The sequence below is a fragment of the Cyanistes caeruleus genome, chromosome 32 (assembly GCF_971803275.1).
Source record: "Cyanistes caeruleus chromosome 32, bCyaCae1.hap1.1, whole genome shotgun sequence".
NCBI lineage: Eukaryota > Metazoa > Chordata > Aves > Passeriformes > Paridae > Cyanistes > Cyanistes caeruleus.
The window spans coordinates 2,595,143-2,604,966 of record NC_141733.1 but is presented as its reverse complement, the minus strand read 5'-3'; the positions used below and the strand labels follow the sequence as shown (position 1 = coordinate 2,604,966).

Genomic DNA, 9,824 nt, shown 5'->3' with positions numbered 1-9,824 from the left:
CCCTGATTTTGGAGCTCTGAACCCCATCCCTCCCCGCACCAGAGCAGGGACAGGGGAGTCCTGGTATGAACTGGGGGCCACCACAGCCTCCCCCAGATGTGCCCAACCCTCCCCATTCTTCCAGCTGATCAACACCAGGGGAAGGAGCCCGGGCTGGGTGTGAGCCCTCCCGGGATGAATCAGAGGTTCCTGTGGCTCCAGCTCTGTGTCAGCACATCCAGGGCCCAGCCCTGAGCCCAGCTCGGGCACCGCTGGGGGGATTTGGGGTCAGTGGGACCCCAAAGCAGGGCAGGTGCAGTTGAGTCCAGCAGCACCCCTCAGGAACACAGACTCCAGAGCTCCATCCCCAGCCACCTTCCCTGGGCCCTGAGGATTTGATCCAGGCAGGGAAGTTAATTTAATCCAGACTGAATTTTGGCAGCCAGCAAACCCCGTGACCTCACCTGGCCAGGGCAGGGCCCAGGTCAGGGCAAGACTGAGGTCCTCCCACCTGTCCTCACCTGTCCAGGAATGGAACAGCAACACTTAAAAACCAATGGAGGATTTATTTTTACTACTTCTTTAACATTCCAGCTTCTTCAGACCAATTTTTAACGAGACTGGAAGGCTGGGAGGCAGCAGTGCCCCACTGACTCCCTGAGCAGAAATTGATCTTTCACAGAAAAACTCACCTTTATTTCAGCAGAAACAGCAAGGCCAGGTACAAACCCATGTGTTCACACCTGATTTACCTGCAATGCTGCACTGGTTTTCCAGCTTCTCCCTAAAAACAGGAGCTCCCATTCCAGCAGCAGCATCCCATCCCACATCCTTCCCTAAGCCACACAGCTCCACCATCGCTTGGGGTATAAAAAAAAGGTGAAATTACACTTAAAGGTGAATTACACTTTATTACCAGCTTTTTTTACCGTAATTTAAATGTTTCTCACCAGGTGAAAGCACTCCAAGGCACTTCATTATCATTCCTGGGTGGTTTTGCTCTAATTAAGGGTTATTCCCTGAGTATGTCCTCGAGCAGCTGCTCTGCTCTAAAAAGATTTCACAGATAATTCCTCACTCCTGAGAACCTTTTCCATCCTCAGGCAATCACTGCTCAGCTTTAAAAATTGGATTTTTTTTCTGGAGGGAGGACAAGCCCAATGATTTTCACAGGTTGCAGTCTGGAAACCTCCTATTTTTTACACATCAGAGGGCTTTCAGGTCTATTTAAGTCTAACTAAGGAAGATCTCCACCATATGATTTCAATTCCCTGAACCCCAGGTTTTCTGGACAGGGGAAGGAACCAGGGGTATGCAAATAAGCAAAATTCAGTGGAAATGGCCCAGTTAAGGATTTTTCTACAGGATGCAGGAGCGTCTTTGTTTCTGCCCCTTGCAGAGGGTGAGGCCCAGCTCTGTCCAGGAGGGAGCAGGGACAGAGCTCCACATCTGGGGTGCATCCCTTCCACCCTGCTCCCAGCTCCAACTATTTTGCATCCCTGAATGCTTTGCTTAAATCCTCAGGTCCTGGAGAGCAGAGCCTGGTTTCACCTGGAAGTTCTGCCGAGCTTTCTGGAAAGACGAGGATAAAACAACCCAGGAAGTCCCAGAGAGGGAGAAAAGCATCACAGAGGGGCTTGAATGCCAGCTGGGAAGTCTGAGCAGCCCAGGAAGCACCTCCCTGCTCCAGGAGGAATTCCAGAGCTGTTCTGGAGAGCCCCAAGCAGGCAGAGAGCAGGTCCGGAGCACCATGGAGGAGCTGACCCAGAAGAGAGAAGAGAGAACAGAACCCAGAATACAGAACAGAACCCAGAAGTCAGAAGGAAAAACATAGAACAAAGCACCCAGAACAGAGCTCAAGGCTCCACACCAGGAAACTTTATTTCTGCAAATACTGACATTTCCAGAGCATTTCCAGGGTTGAAATGCTGCTGGAGAGGAGTGAGCTGTGCCCCAGGAGGAGAGCCTGGCCTGGGTGTTGGCATTAGTCATGGCACAGGCTGTGCCAGCACCCTCCTCCTCCAGAGCCTTCCTCCTCCTACTCAGCTTCTGCCCAGCCTGTTGTGCCATGAGATCCCTCGTCAGGAGCCAGGAAACAGCTCCCAGGCCACCAAGGGCCAACAGCCACCCTTCCTGTTGTCACCCTGGCCAGGAACACGGCCTCCACCTGAGCAGCTCTTGGAATTCGTGTTTGGCTCCCTGGCTCATCTCACAGGGACTTGGGGTCAATGCTGGGTCAGGTTGGGCACCCCCCAGTGCTGCCTCCAGAGCCCTGTGGGGTCGCACAGTCTCCACCAAGACCCCAGAATGTTCATGGGAGGGGCGGCACCATAATTCATGGAAAGGAGAGAGTCACCCAAAAAATCACCCAGGACATTGAGGAGGTGAAGGGCCAGAGATGTCTAGAGAGCAGGGAGGGCAAGAGGAGATTCAAAGGTGTTTTTGTTCCACTTCTTACAGTCCCCAAAATGCCTCTTTAATTCCCAACTTTAAAAAGTCCCAATTCCTACAGGCCAAAAAATGCCTCTTTAATAAATTCCAACAACTTTAATGAATCCCAGCTTAGCTTGTAATAAGTTCTAACTCAACTCTAATAAGTTCCAACTCCTTCAGCCGCAAAAACATGTCTTTCAAGCCAGAACAATTGGGAGTTTTTAGCAGATGTCCCAAGGTGAGGACCAGGAGGGGACAGGCGTAGGTGGGTAGTCTGGAGCAGCACCCCTGGGAAAGCAAAGGGTGCCCAGGGCATCTCCTGCTGCCCTCTGCTGGGATTGTCCATGGGGAAAGGAGGGGTGACCAGGAAAACCCTCCCCAAAACAGCTCCACCTGAGGGGAACCCCCCATCTTGTTTCCATCCACCCTTCCCAAAGCTCAGCCTCAGCACTCCATGGCAATGGAGGTTCCCTCGCTGCCGTGTGGGGACTCCAGCACCGGCGGCATCGCGGCTCTTCCCTCTGCCAAGTTTCCTCTTGCTCAAGGTTTTGCCTTGGCTTTCCAGGATCTGTTTGTTCTTAATCACCTTCCAAACAAAGTCCAACGGCGGCTCCTCTGAGGGCTCCTGGTGGTGGCATCAATAAAAATCAAGAGTAATAAGTAGAGAAGATAAAGGCACCCTGCAGGCCTGAGCTCGGCCTAACAAAGGGGCTTTGTTGGGAAAGGTCAGCTCTGGAGCTGGGAGGATTTCCCAGACTGGAGAAAGCAAGAACCCAGCAGGCATGGAGGGGATTAAACTCAGCTTTGTTAAACCACAGCCCTGGGGTGAGGCCTCTGAGTTGTCCCAGCTCATCCAGCTAGGCTTTGGGCTGGGTTCCTTCTAAAACAAGAGCTCTTTGAGCTCTTTGAGCTCGCTGCCTCCAGCCAGCCCCAGGATGTGCAGGAAAAGGAAGGCAAGACCTCAAGGGCCCTCTCCATGCACAGAACAACTCAGGAGAACTGGGACCTGACCCATGGCAGAAACAACCCCTGAAAAATCACCACGAACCAGCAAAATAAACCAAATAAATCCCCTGGCATGAGGCCTCCAGGATCTAGGCCTGGCTCCGCCACTTGACATTAATCCTGCTTGGCAAAGGCCACAGGAGTGCCTGTGCCCACGAGCAAGGTGCAGCTGCAGGTTGGGATAAAGCCCTCTTGTGCAGCCTGGATTAAAAATGGGGATGAAAATAAACTTAAAAGTCTGGCACAATCAGCCTTTTCTAAAAAATCAGAAATAAAAAAATAAATAAATTCCTCTTCCCCAACAAATCTTTCAGCTTTTACTAACAGGGATTTTTCCCTCTTTCCCAGGAGTTGCATTCTCTGGGGACAGGGCAGTTGGTTTCCTTTCAAGCAGCCAAAGAAAATGAGCCCTTTCCCCATTCTTTTTATAAAAATTCCTTATTTTTTAAGCTACTTATCCCAACAGCCAATTGTTTTCTCACCGGGAGCCCCCCATTTGGAGATCAGAGTCCACAGGAATTCTGAAAGCTGTTATCACCCTCACAGGAAAAGGATATAAAACCAAGCTTGTTTTCTTATCTCTTGGAACAGAAAACCCTCATGTGTTTCGCAAAGGAGCCCTGTAGGAACAGTTAATCGGTGGATAAAAGCATGTTGGGTGTGCAAACACAACCTTATCCCACGGCTGACATCAGGGCTTGCATCTCCACTGCTTTGTCCTGGATTTTTGCCACGTTGCATTCGGATTTTGAGCTCAACTACAGAGCCGGGCTCGGCAGAGCTTGGCTCTCCCTCTGCAGCAGCATCCCCACAGCAACCAGAGCTGTTCTGGAGTCTGCTCAGCCCTCCTGCGCCATCCAACCCCCAAACGCTCCTTTCTTTCCATGGAAACACCAGTGTACCTGAGAACTCCCCTCCGTGCCAGCAGCACTCCAATCCCTCAGGCTTTGCAGCAAAACAACGTCTGGGTGTCGTTAACCAGAGCCTTCCCAGGGCAGGGAGGGAGCAGCCACCCCAGAGCATCCATGGATGAGCCTTCCCAGGGCAGGGAGCAGCCACCCCAGAGCATCCATGGATGAGCCTTCCTGCAGGACCAGGATCAGCGGGAGCAAGATCCAGCAGCAAATCCAGCACTGCACTCTTTCAGCTTGGGCCATTGCTGTTTAGGACCAGTTTTAGTCTCAAAACCAGCCCAAAGGGGCCACATTAGGCACTGCTGGGGGTGTCTCAGGTGGAGGCAGCTCCTGCCCCAGCTGGGAGTCCCAGATCCTCCAGCCCGAGGTCGGAGGATGGCCAGGATTGAATCCTGCACCCTGTGCTGGGCCAGAATCTGAATTCTGAGCTCAAACTGGGGCCACTCACAGCAAGAAAGACCCCGAGGGGCTGGAGTGAGTCTAGAGCCGGGAATGGTGCTGGGGAAGGGGCTGAAGCACCAGGGAAGGGTCTCCCGAGGAACCTGGGGGGCTCAGCCTGGAGAAAAGGAGGCTCAGGGGGAACCTCCCGTCTCTGCACAACTCCCTGACAGGAGGGAGCAGCTGGCTCAGGCTCAGGCTCTGCTCCCAGGGAGCAGGGATAAGAATAAAGTGCCTGGGGAAGTTTAGGTGGGATATTGGGAAAATTTAAAAGTAGTCCAGCCCTGGCACCAGGGCAGTGGTGGAGTCACCACCCCTGAAAGTGTCCAAAACCATGGGAATGTGGCCCTTGGGGACCCGGGTTAATGCTGCTCATGGTGGGGGACTGATGATTTTGGAGGTTTTTCCCCCAGCTTTGATGATTCCGGGATTCTACGACCTTTGGAAAAGGAGGGCTCAGACAATCCAATGCGGCCAAAAAGCCGAATTTCTCAGCTCCAGGTGAAAGATTTGAGGCCAAAGGATCCTCATACTGCAGCTGCAGCTCCCGGGGTTCTTCGTTCCCATCCCCAGGGGAAGAGCAGAAGCTGAGGCTTGGCCTCGGCGGCTGAGCAAATACGGGCGGCATCTGTCCAAGCAGGCAAGTGAATCTGGAGGCACAATTTGTCATGTAATTGCAGCCACACCCCCCCAGGATTAATTGCTGCATTTGAATGCAAAGCAGGGCAGATTTATGGCCCCATCAGGTTTCATCAGCCGTTACCGGTGATTGATGCCCAGCTAAAAGCTCTGCAAACAGCCAAAAAGGGCCCTAATAGGGGTTTTTGTTTTTCAGAGTTAGGAGTATTTGTATTGTTTAATCATCCCCAAGTCTGTAAGAGCGGGGGATTAAAACCTTGGCCACATTCACTCCAGACACCACTGAAGATTTTTTGCTCCTGCACGTGGGGAAGTTTCCCCGGGAGGGTCTCTAAGATTTCCACAGAATTATGGGCAGGGAGAAGAGTCAGGGAAACAAAACCCTGATGTTTTTCCACATTCAAAGCCAGAACATTTAGCAGAAATAAACCTTTAACCAAGATAAACCATTAACCACCATCTGTCTCTGTCTCAGATAAAGAGGGGAAATTAACCCCACCCTGCCCTGAGATCAGCGGTTGTGAGGTTGCAGGTGTGTAACCACCGAGGGGCTGGGCCAAGACCACCCCACAGCTCCCCAAACCATCCCTCAGCCACCAAAAGCATCCCACAGCCTCCTAAAAATATCCCACATCTTCCCAAACCATCCACAGCCACCCAAAAATATTCACAAGCACACAAAAACATCCCACAGCCATGCAAAACCACCCCACAGCCACCCAAAACCACCCCACAGCCACCCAAAACCACCCCACAGCCACCCAAAACCAGTGCTCACAGCCGGTGATGCCCAGAGCTGCCCCAGTTCAGCTCCTGTAGGGTCCCAGTATGAACCAGCAACCACTGGTGCTGGGCCCTGAGGGCCTGAGGCTGCTCAGAGCACCCAAGAGTTCCCCAAAAACATCCAATAGTACTCAAAAAAGTCTTTCCTCCATAAAGGAAAGAGAAGCCACCTTTCACTGTAGGGAATTGCGCCAGGAGCAGATTGGGAGTGAAGGAGCAGCTGGGAGGGTCAGGGAGCAGGAGGGATCACCCAGGAGAACCAGGGAGAAATAGGGATCACCAAGGAGGTCCAGGGAGCAGGAGAAACCACCAAGGAGGGCCAGAGCTGGAGACCATGGAGAGCTCAGACCCCAGGTTTTCAGGGAGTGAGGGCTCAGCCGGGTGTGTCCCATGCCCTGCCCCACCTACCGAGGCCAAGGAGTGGGTTCAGCCAGAAAAAGTGAAATGTTCCCGTTCACCCAGGTGAGAGGACTTCGCCTCCAGCCTGACCTCCAGATGACCCTGAAGATCAGCTTCCAGTCATGAGGATGATCAGGGACGCCACTGGAGGTGTCACCGCAGCTGGGGACCCACAGGTGTCCAGATCCCAGTGGTGAGAACCCCATGCTCGACCCCAAAGCGTTCCACATGCAAATCCCATTTTCTCACCCATCTCCCAGCCCAGCAATGGGCTCAAACTGGTTTCTGCTCCAACCCCCACTGATGAAACCACTGCCCCCTCCAGGCTCACGTCCAAGTTTCCCATGGGGAAAGCCTGTCCTTGGCCCCCAGTGGCTCTGTGTCCATGTCCAGTGTCCAGGGATCATGGACATTCAGAGCTCAGGGAAAGCCCTTGGGGACAGAAGAGTGCTGGGAGCTGGGGATGAGAGGGACCTCACTCAATTTGTCACCAGCAATCTCAGAAGAGTCATAAATTCATCAGAAATGGGGATCCACCACAGGGATCAGCCTGAGCTGGGTTTTGGGAAGGGCCCAACTTTCGACTTCTCACAGCTCAACCCATCAGGTCCCACTCCTGGCACCATCTCAGCTTCCCAACCCACTACTCCTCCCTGGCACCAGGCCTGTGGGACATCAGCTCCAAGATGTTTCCTGCCTAAAAACAGGCACAAAGGGGAGAGGAAATAATCCCCAGCCCTTCAGAGCTGCCAAAATACCTGGTGAGAACGCAGAGTTTCGCTCTACAATGGCCCCTCCCTTGGCTCTTCAATACCTGCAAAGCAAAACAGAAAAAACCAGCCCAAAAAATGCTGAGACTCAGCGTCACCAGGGAGTTTCCAGGTGGAACCAGTGACCCAAGGAGGTTTGTCTTCACCAGTTTTGCCTTGGCCACTGCTGCACCTCCAGCTGTAGTGGGGAGGAGGAGACCACAAACTCCATCATGAGGAAAATGGGAGTGAAAAGCACTGAAATGCGGGCTCAGAACTGCAGCCGGGGGACAGATGGGGACATTTTCCAGTCCCTGCCCCGAGCTGGATCCTGGGCTGGGCTCTGTGGGCAGCAAAGGTCTCTCAGAGGAGCCAAGGTGAAGCCAAAGCCTTCATTCCTCCCTGTTAGCCATAAATCCCTTCAAAATGAAGCATCCCCTGGTCTGACCCAACCTCAGCAATCTGGATTAAATCTAAGAACAGGTTTAAGCATAAACTTCCCTGCCCATGGCAGGGACATGGAACTGGATTTCAGGTCCCTTCTAACCCAATTCAGCTGTGATTCCATGACAAACTCATCATGTTCCCAGCCTGATTTTAGACAGTCCCAGCAGGACCATGTCCCACCATCTCCATGGGAGCAGCCTTGGCTCGTCCTGCCTCTCCCCACACCTGGAGATCAGTTCATCCTCATGAGAGCTCCTGGGGAAAAATAGGAAAAGGGCTGGATGAGGAATGGATGAGCTTCTCTAGATTTGATGGATGTGGATTCTGGACATATTCCCAGAGTTTTCCCTCACCAGCTTTTTTTTCGGTCCCTGTTCCATCAGCGCAGGATGCTCCAGTAGCCTCAAAGCTGCTTCTCCAGGGATGCTCCCAGAGCCAGAGTTTGACCCCAAACCATCCCCATTCAGTTGTGGTGTCACTGTGATGTCACCAACAGAACCCCCAGCCATGGGTCTCCCACCTCCAAGGAGAGGGAATCACTGCAGCTCTTGGAGGGGCAGGACAGGAGTTCTGGGAGCCTCGGAGAAGGGAGGAGGAGGGGGCGAGGATGATGAAGAGCAGGGGTGGAAGGATGGGCAGAGGAAGGATGGGCAGAGGACAGACAGACAAACGCTGCCACCTGCTGTCCATAAAAACCTCTCAAAGTCTTGAACTGGGATGAATTCAGCTCTGCAGGATCCCAAAGCTGAGGATCCTGCCCATTGTGCTCCTGTAGCCTGGGAGAGCCACCAGCAACTCCATCCAGCTGGAAAAGGACACATGACTGGGTTTGCTGAGAATGGGGAGAGCATCACGTCCCAAAGCGCTGCAGAAAATCACCCAGGCACCGTGCAGGAAGGGTCCCATGGGACATTTCCTGAGGCCACTCCAGCACTGGGAGCCACGGTGAGAAAACCACATGAGGAGCATGGGTTGAGCTGAATCTCCCCTCCCTGAGCTGCCACCTCCGCAGGCAGCGCCGTGGCTCCCCGGCCCAGGGGGACATTGCAAACAGTGACATCATGAGCTAATTTGGTGGCATTAGTAACAAACATCCCACCCGAGTGATGGGCAGGAGAACTGGCCTTCTCCTCCCAGAATTCAGCTAATTAATGTCCCCCTCCCTCGTGTGATGTCAGGCTTCCTCAAAAGGCCGTTAGAGGCCCTCATTAAAGACTCCTCAGGATGAGTGTCCTCTGAACACTGACCTTATTTTGACAGTGGCAGTAATTACAGAACTCCTGGCAGTGGAATGATAATAATTACCCAGGCACAAGCAGAAAGGTCCCAGGGGGAGAGCACAGAAAGCGGTGGAGAAATCCGGACCTGGAGCCCTCGTGTCTCCTGGTGGGAGAGACAAGGCCCAGCTCCCCAGGACTGGCTCTTGTCTCCCACTGCCTGGGAGAAAAGGCACGCTCAGACCCCCAGCACCAAATCCTGGGCATTCTTCCTTGGCTGGAAACTCCCCAGAGAACTCAAAACTGCCCTGAAAACATCTCCTGCCATCCACACTGGGAATGTGGAGCCCTCAGGAGCTCACCTGACCCCCAGGTGGGGAGAAGCTCTTCAGGCTCTGCCCTGGGCCCACCTGGGAGCCCCCACCCTCCTCCAGGACCAGATCCTGCTCTTTAGGGTTGCCCTCAGTTTTCCTTTTCTCCTTTTTCATTTTCCCTTTGCTGGATTCAAGGATTTAAAACAAATGAGCCCAGTTCCTATGGGACACTTGTGAAACTATGAACCAGTGAGTGCAGGTGTTCCAGGACTCCTGGGCTGAGCCTGGATGTCCCACAGGGATCCAGAACTGCAGCTCCTCGTGGGGCCTCATTTCACCCTCAAATCCCATAAACCACAGAGAACATTTCAGGTCTGGACTCAGGGAACCTCACCAGGCTTGGATCACAAGTGGAATCTGCCTGGCAGAGGAGCTGCACCAGGAATTTCACATGGCAGGATGCAGCAGGAAGCGTTTGGAGACACAAATCCATGTTTTACACCTCTG

At 53.1% G+C, this 9,824-nt stretch overlaps 2 long non-coding RNA genes across 2 annotated transcripts; one reads left to right on the top strand and one right to left on the bottom strand.

The window, feature by feature from the left end:
- Positions 1-1,124: 1,124 nt before the first annotated feature.
- On the top strand, positions 1,125-2,562 carry LOC147647941 (uncharacterized). Its single transcript, XR_015281320.1, has 2 exons — positions 1,125-1,381; positions 1,504-2,562. It is a non-coding gene; the product is annotated as an uncharacterized LOC147647941 (long non-coding RNA).
- On the bottom strand, positions 1,839-8,217 carry LOC147647940 (uncharacterized). Its single transcript, XR_015281318.1, has 2 exons — positions 8,140-8,217; positions 1,839-8,041 (listed from the first exon to the last, which is right to left on the bottom strand). It is a non-coding gene; the product is annotated as an uncharacterized LOC147647940 (long non-coding RNA).
- Between the last annotated feature and the right edge of the window lie 1,607 nt (positions 8,218-9,824).